Here is an 8,377-nt window from a genome sequence, read left to right as displayed (position 1 = left end):
GACTAGAAGCCAGGCAATCTGCCCAGTCCCTTAGCCACTCTAGCCACTCTTAGCCACTCCTCTCCAGTTGCAGAGTTGGCTCAGCCTTCACTGTCTTGAAGTGTCCTTCCCCAATTTTGGGTTCTAGCTAACTCCATTTGTCCTCTAAAGCCAGTTTAGAGTTTGCCTTCCTTGTCCCACCTGTCTCTCCAGCCGGGGAAGGGAAGTTGCCCTCTCTCTCTCTGTTTTGTTTTCTTTACTAGTTGCTTGCAACTCTGGACCAGAAGCTGTTCTTTTGTTGTTGTTGCTGTTTTTCTTTTTTTTTTTTTTTGTGTGTGTGTGTGTGTGGTTTAGATGGACAGCATACCTTTATTTTATTTTTTAATTTTTATGTGGTGCTGAGGATCCAACCGAGTGCCTCACATGAGCTAGGCAAGCTCTCTGTCACTGAGCCCCAGCCCCAGTCCTAGGAGTTGTTCTTAAATGGATCTGACACTGAGCTCCTGCTATGGTATTGCCAGCCCTCAGTACTGGGCCTGCATGTAGAAGGTCCTTTGTGTTTGTAATGAGTAATTGATCCCAACACTTCATGTGCAAGGAAACAAATCCAGAGAGGCAGAGGACCTGTTCACATTACACAGTGAGTGAAAGAAAGAGCCAAATCTGGACCCAAGGACTCCTCACTCCCAATCCTGCTGTCCGTCACACCACTCGGTCTGGGCATGGAATGTTTGGAAAAGCTTTCATGCATCTTTGAGCCTTTCTTAATTCTGTTTTACTTTTCATCCCAAAGAGGACTTCTTTGAAAGTGCTGATGGGAGAATGAATTTTGGCAATCTTGTTTGGAAGTCATGAGGCAACAGGAAAAAACAGACAAACAATCCTGGGATGTATTTTGCTGACCCAGGCCTCAAAAACAGCAGAACAACACACTCAAAACCCAATCTGGGGCTCTGGCCAGCAGGGCACCAAGTCAACTGGGACAAAATTCACTAAATGAATCTTTCTCTCCCTTTCTTAAAATGGTGGAGGCTTGAGAGAGGAAGTGCTTTCTAATTTACCTGGATTTTCTTTAAAGCAAAGCAGAAAACCAACAAATTTCACCAAGTTTTTTTTTTTTTCAGTTGTTCATGGACCTTTATTTTAATGAAGTGCTTAGAATCCAACCCATGGTCTCACACATGCTACGCAAGCACTCCACCACTGAGCCAAAACCCCAGCCCTTCACCAAATTCTTGAGGATTAAAAAAGTAAATAAGCTCCAGGCGTGTCTTCTCTTGCTCTATCATGCAGCTTAATGACTCCTCTCTGTCTCAGGACCTTGGGTACAAAATCCTTCCTCAGCCTCTTCCTAGATATTATACTGCTGTGTCTCTGCCTCTTCGTTGTATTAGTTTGCAGGGCTGCTATTACAAGTGCCCCACACTGAGTGGCTTAAACAACAGAAATTAATTTTCTCCCAGTTCTGGAGGCTGGAGTCTGAGAGATCAAGGTGATGGCATGGTTGGTTTCTCCTGAGGGCCTCTCTTCTTGGCTTGCAGATGGACAGTTTTGTGGCCCTGGCTATTTTTCCTATCAGTGAAATGAAGGACAGCAAGTTTAGAAGAAAGTGAGCCTCCATGGTCAAAATAGCCCGGGGAAACAGTGCACAGAATTGAAGTGGAATTGCCCCAGCTGGCCAATGCTGGATTTCATTTCATCTAAGAAAATTTGAAGACATAATCTTATTTTATGTTCCACCACATAAGAATAAAGCCAGGCAATTATGAGATGCTATTGCCCAGCCAGGTGGCACACATCTGTAATCCCAGTGACTCAGGAGGCTGAGACAGGAAGATCATAAGTTCAAGGGCAGCCTCAGTTGTCAGTGAGCCTCTTTCAAAAAATAAAAAAGGAATGAGAACGTAGCTATGTGGTAAAGCACCCCTGGATTCAATCCCGATGGTGGGGGGGAAAGAACTATTCATTGTTAAGTTTCATCCCAATTTCAGAGATTCTGGAATCTGAAAAAAATGTGTCTTGGAATTGATGAAAGATCTTGTTTCTTGGCTTTTGGCAGCAAAGATCTACTGAAGGGGGATCAGGAAGAGCCATTTGTCTGGGGCGTCAGATTCTGGCTGCTGCTGAATATCAGATTAATGCAAAGTAGTGAAGCATCATCCTAACTGAGGCTCATCATAGGCAGAACTATCCAAACCCATGGCTGGGAAACAAATTCAAAAAGCTGCTTAGGTCCCACTTGACTTTTTGATAGACCTTGAAAAATGATTCCATGGTTTGGGGCTGTTGTTCTAAAGCTGCACCAGCCAAGGTGTTGAAAGAAGAAAGACTCCATCATGTAAAGTGGACTGTATGCCCACAAGGTAGTGTGTGGGAGAGAGGGCTGGGAGTCAGGGATCCTAGGCCTGCCTGGCTTTGGTTCCTCCTTCCCTGGCTGTAGACTGGGCAAGTCCCTCTACCTCTCTGAGGCTGTTTCCTCATGGGTAAAGCTGTGGAGTTTAGTCACTTAACTGAGCTGTGGACCTCTCTATCCTCAGCTGAGGGCAGTGCTAAGTACTAGGGATAGAGAGGTCCCTGAACAGGGTGGAGAGGAGAGAGCAGAAAGGAGGCAGTCAGGCACTCTGCATGTGTTTTCTCCTCCTAACCCCATCATCACTGCGTGGTAATACAAGTAGATAATACAGGTATTTTATCTCCACTTCATGCATAAAGTCGTTGAGATAGAGAGAGATGGTGCTGATTGCTAAGGTTGTATGGCAGAGCCAGCATCTGGATCTGCTTGGCTAGACTCAAAGCCAGTTTTCTTTCTTTTTTCTTTTTTCTTTTCCAGTATTGGGGATTGAACTCTACCACCAAGCTACATCTTTTTATTTTTTGTTTTGAAACAGAGTCTTACTAAGTTGTTAAGGCTGGCCTTGAACTTGAGGTCCTTCTGCCTCAGCCTCCCTAGTTGCTGGGATTACAAGTGTGTACCACCATACCTGGCTATTCAGGTCTTTTTCTTTTCCACATTTGATGGTGAGTCACAGGTTTTTTTTTTTTCCTACCACAACAATCTCAGATTCCATGCCCCAAAAAAATAGCCAGTGACTGCCACATTATGGTAGTAGTCTCCCCTCTTTTTTTTTTTGGGTACTGGGGATTGAACCCTGGGGTACTTTACCACTGAGCTAATCCCCAGCTCTTTTTATTTTTTGAGATACTCTCTATAAATTGCCCAGACTGGCCTTGAACTTATGATTCTTCCACCTCTGCCTCTCAAATCGATGGGATTACAGGCATGCACCAACTTGCTTGGCTTGTATGATAATTCTACTCTCTTAGCAGCCATATGAGGGAGAAATTCTGTTCAGGAAGGAAGGGGAGGCTTAGCTTGTCTAGCCTGGTTTCTCTTCTAAGGAGGTGAGAGCAGCTTATTTCAGTGGAGTGAGACGCCCCCTCATGGAACTTTCCAACTACACTCATGGGAGTGCCAGTAGTGTGACCTGCCATCAGAGTGACTCCATTTTTTTTCCTGATCTATCCCCAGTAGAACTTAACACAGTCCAGCATTTCACACTGGAAAATACAGAAATCACAGAATTGCTCTGTCACTGAGCTTAATTTTTATGTCAAATTCTTGCCACAAGAGTAAAAGGTGACAGACGAGGGACCAGTCCCAAGTTTGGAGCCCCTGTAGCAGCCTCACTGAAGATCTTCTGGTCTTGTAGGTATGTCTACATGGGTAAGAAGACCATCTGTCTGTCCAGCTCTGGCTAAAAGAGACCTCCAGCTGATAGAACTGAACTATACCATGCTACATTTTCCCAAGGAAGCTTTTAGGCCTAGAATGGTGAAGTGACTTCTTCAAGGTCACCTGAAACATCAGTGGAAACTGGAAGGCGAGTGACTCACCCGAGACAGAGATTCAACCAAGAGATTTTATTGGGGGGAGGCTGCCCAAAGGGGAAGAAAAGGAGAAGAGAGCACAAAAAGGAGAGGAAGAGAGCAGAGAGCATGAGCTTGCATGCTTCAGCTTAAGAAGGGTTGCTTGGTGACTTGGTGGGTGCTGATTGGCAGGGTGATTCAGGAACGAGCGAGTGGACACTGTGATCCTGGAGGATTGGTCAAGATAACTTTTGAATTTGGCACCCTTCTGCTTGGCGCCCTTCGGAGAGGACAGGGAGGGGTAAGGGATTATGTGATGTTCTTCTCGTGAGAGGAGAACTTAACTTCAGCAGGAGAAACCCAATGGGGGGAATAAAACCAAAAGGCAAAGTCTCTCTCACACCCAATAGAAACTCCTAGATTGGAGTCTTAACATTTGGAAGACTGGTTTTATCGTTGGCCTGTAGTTGAGTAGAAATAATACTGAAGGAAAATTCAGACCGGGTTCTTGCCTTAGTGTGGAGGCTTACTCTAAGTTAAATGAAACTTACTTAAATTTAATATTAGCTAAGGGCATACTGTATTCAAGGTACTATACTTATATGCAGTATAACAATAGGTAAGTCATTTTACATCCTGAACTTTGGTTTTCTCATCTATGAAGTAAAGTACTTTCTAAGTGGCTTCTATCATAGCCCTATTGAGAGGATTAAATGGGAAAAAGGACTCTGCCTGGAGCCACTGAAGCATTGGTCACCATATTGGAATTTGTTTTCCTGCCCTCCTGCTCTCTAATTTTGCAGTACTGGGAATAGAACCCAGAGCCTTGTGCATGTTAGACAAGCACCATACCACTGAACTACATTCCCAGTTCCTCTGCTTCTCTTTTCTACCATCTTCCCCAAAGGAGGAATATGCAAGATTCATCCGGGATTTCCCAGAGCATAACCCTGGGCCTGGCATTGGCAGGTGCTTAACAGAGTTTGTAAATGTCTTAGTTTGTGCAGGCTGCTATAATAAATAGTACCTTATAGATGATGATGATGATGAAGAAGAGGAAGATTTGGTGCTGGTGATTAAACTCAGGGCCTTGTGCATAGTAGGTAAGTGCTCTACCTCTGAGCTACCACCCCTTTCCTCTAAAGAATAGAAACTTATTTCTGACAGTTCTGGAGGCTGGGAAGTCCAAGATGAAGGCCCAGACAGATTTATTGTTTGGTGAGAAATTGTGTATTATACAGTTTCCCATCACTTTAACGAAATACCTGATGCAGGCTACTTTGAAGTAAAAAGTGTTTTATTTTTGTTCTGGTTCTGGAGGTTCAAGACCAAGATTGGGTGGCCTCACTGATCTGGGTCTCTGTTGAAAGTGGCACATCTTGGCGGGAGTGCGTGTCATAGCAAGGGCTCACATCTCAAGCCAAGAAGCAGAAAAAAAGGGAGGGAGAGGTGGTGGTCTCATAATTCCCTTTAAGGACATGCCACCAATGACCTCAGGACCTCTTATTAGGCCCTGCTCTTAAAGGCCTCCCCACTCACAATGGCACCCAGCCCTGGGCGACAGGCCTTTAATATGGGTCTTTAGGGAACATTGAGCCTCCAAGCCACAGAAGCTTATTTCCTGGCTCATTTGAAGCCATGTTTTCACTGTATCACTTCTTGGGGTCTCTCCTGTGAGGACTCTAATCCTACTTACATGACTTCCCTCAATCTAATCACCTCCCAAAGTGATCACTTTCAAATACCATCACAGAGGGGTTTAGGTTTCAACATATGGATTTTAAGAGAACATAAATGTTCAGTCTACAGAATGTCTAATGAAATCTGCTTCTGAGACCTAACATGATGTGAGCCAGAAGGCACTGGGAGACTGGAGGAAGAAGGGCTCAATTTGAGGGGAGGGTGAGTGTGAGGACAGGGTCCACTGTGGATGGACAGGGTGGGAGTCACTGAAGGTGTGTGACGGTAAGTGGTGGGAGTAGCTTGAGTAAAGGTCAAGAAGTAGAAATCCTCTTGTACTATGCAAGAGACCAAGTAGAATAGCAATGAAGAACAGAGACAAAACATCATCATTGCGATTTCCAACACTTGGTACTTCCTGTACTCCAGGTACTGTTCAAAAACTGTAGAGGGTTACCTTATGAAAGCCTTACAACAACACTTTGAGGTGGGTAGTGTTATCTCTTACAGACAAAGAAACTGAGAGGTCAAGAAACTTGCCCAAATTTGCAAAGCCTTCAAGTGGCAAAGTTGGAATCTGATCCCAAGCAGCCTGACTCCAGAATCTGTGCTCTCTTTAACCTGACACCTACCATAAAAGCTAAGAACTTTAATTTGTTTCTTGAGCGAAAGAGAACATCGTGGGACTAGAAATACTTTACTTGTCAGGTGGCAGGAGTCCCTCAAACCTGTTTTCAGCCCCTTCTGTGTGCTGGGCACTTGGGGTATGAAGAACAAGGTGGAGCTCCTCCTCTTTCAAGCATGCAGTTTGGTGACAGAACTGGAGGTGTGCTGGACTGTGGCACTCTGGTTTCTCCAAAGCCCACTGTGTGCCTCTCTTCCCTGCTTATCAGTGACATCACATTTGTGGTCTGAAACCCACACCAATGAGCATACTCACACCACAGAAATTGGCCAATGCTACAAATTAGTGCTTTCCCCCAAAGAGCTGATTCTGCTTGTGAACAACTGCAATCTGATGTCAAAAGTCTTCCTCAGGTACAGGGAGGCATAAAGGGGGTTTGGACTGATGCTGCTTCCTGAAGCCAAGAAGACAGAGCTTATGCAATGCTGAAGGCTGAGCAGATGTTTCCTATGAAGATGAGGTAGTAAAGGGCAACCAGACAAAAATATAAAATGGTGCCATGTATTCTATGGCTCTGTAAAGGAAACTATGGATGTGAAGGAGCGAGGTGACCTGTAAGTTACCAAAGGGTGTTTATTATGCAAATTCAGTACAAGATTTATAAAGTGAACTAACTGGGTTGGTGAGAAAGTACCCTTTGTTCTTTAGCTGGCCTGCTCCCTAAAGGATTTCAAATGTGGATTAACTGGGCTTTTACCCAACTCCCAGTAAAAGGAAGTTGAGGCTTTGGGGGAGGGACCTGGCATAAGGAAGACAATGGGCTAGAACACTTAACTGGAATATGGTGACAAAGGTTTTGAAATGCCCTGTATATTGGGGGAGCAGCAGGGCTGGATGCATTAGGCTGAGATACACTGCTTGTGAGCATCAGAGCCAGGCATTGCTACCTCAAAGCCTTTTTGGGGGTTTGCATCCTTTTGGGGGGTTGGCTGCTATGGGTACACAGTGATCCTCTGGCTTCCATGGATCAAATTTTCTCCTCAGGAGCTCCTTTGGTCCTTGTACCCCAGACTGGGCAACTGTGTCACCAGAGTGCTTCTACAGCTTTGCTTATGCCACATTGTCCCAAATGTTCTGAAGGAGACTGAGGGCACTGGGCTGTCTGGGCAGATGGAGCTACCAGAGCCAGGACCCTGCAGGACCTGGAAACCAGCCTCAGCCCCTCCTTTTGATGGGCCTGTTATCAAGGTTGTTTTGTTCTGGGAAATGATCACGGGGCCTCGTTTCCCTGCCAACCGCCTGCATCAGTCCTGAGCCCCCGGGACACAGGCAGACAGATGGTCAGTGTGAAGAGACTGCGATCCAGGAAAGGGGTGGGCTGGTGCTCTGGCCACAGCTGATCTTGGCCAAGCCCCTATTCACAGCGGACTGTTTCTGGAATAATTTGCAAAAGGAAGCTGGAATTAGGGTGAATAAATAGGCAATTACACAAATGCTATAACTTAGGCCACACCGTGGTTTCAGAACTGGGTGGCTATATCCTGGGCTACAGAGCTGGGCTGGGCACTGAGGTATGGGCCAGGGGGTACCATGGCCACCCTGCACAGGCAGCTCTGGCCCCAAAGCAGAATAGGATTGTGAGACTTGGTCCTTCCTAAAAGGGCAAAGGGCTTTGGATGGTCCTGGGAGTGTGGGGTGAGGTCAGAGAGGTGATGATGTGGCAGCTGTTGCTGGCCTCCAAGCTTGCAGGGACCCTGTTTGGGATGGGTGTCATGGGGTGGTCCTGCTCAAGGTGCCTCAAAGTTTCCTCTAGCAGACTTCTGACTGTTGCTTTGCCTACATGGTCCATACCTGGGGCAGGAACAGAAACGATGAGCTGGCATGTGCCTGGAGCTGCCGCATCAGCCAGAATGAAGTGCCCCCAGTAAAAAAGCTAAACTGAGTCCGGGTGAGGTCACTGGCTTCAGTCAGGGCAGCGAAGGGCTCGTAAGCAGCACATCCCCACTCCAGTCCACACTCACCTGACTCCCTCACCCACGGCATGGCACCACCTGCACTGCTTTGTGTGCCCTCTTTCTCACATTTTTGCTAAGCAGATGGCTGAACTCAAGTCAGACACAGGCACAATGAAACTGCATTGAGCACACCACCTGTCCCCCTGACGCTCCCCTGTGCAGTGGCTCTTTGGGAATGCACATCGTCCTGGACCACCCTCCCTGCCTGGCT

Source organism: Spermophilus citellus (genome assembly GCF_964194105.1).
Source record: "Spermophilus citellus genome assembly, chromosome: 2".
Taxonomy (NCBI): domain Eukaryota; kingdom Metazoa; phylum Chordata; class Mammalia; order Rodentia; family Sciuridae; genus Spermophilus; species Spermophilus citellus.
This window is presented reverse-complemented; position numbering follows the sequence as displayed.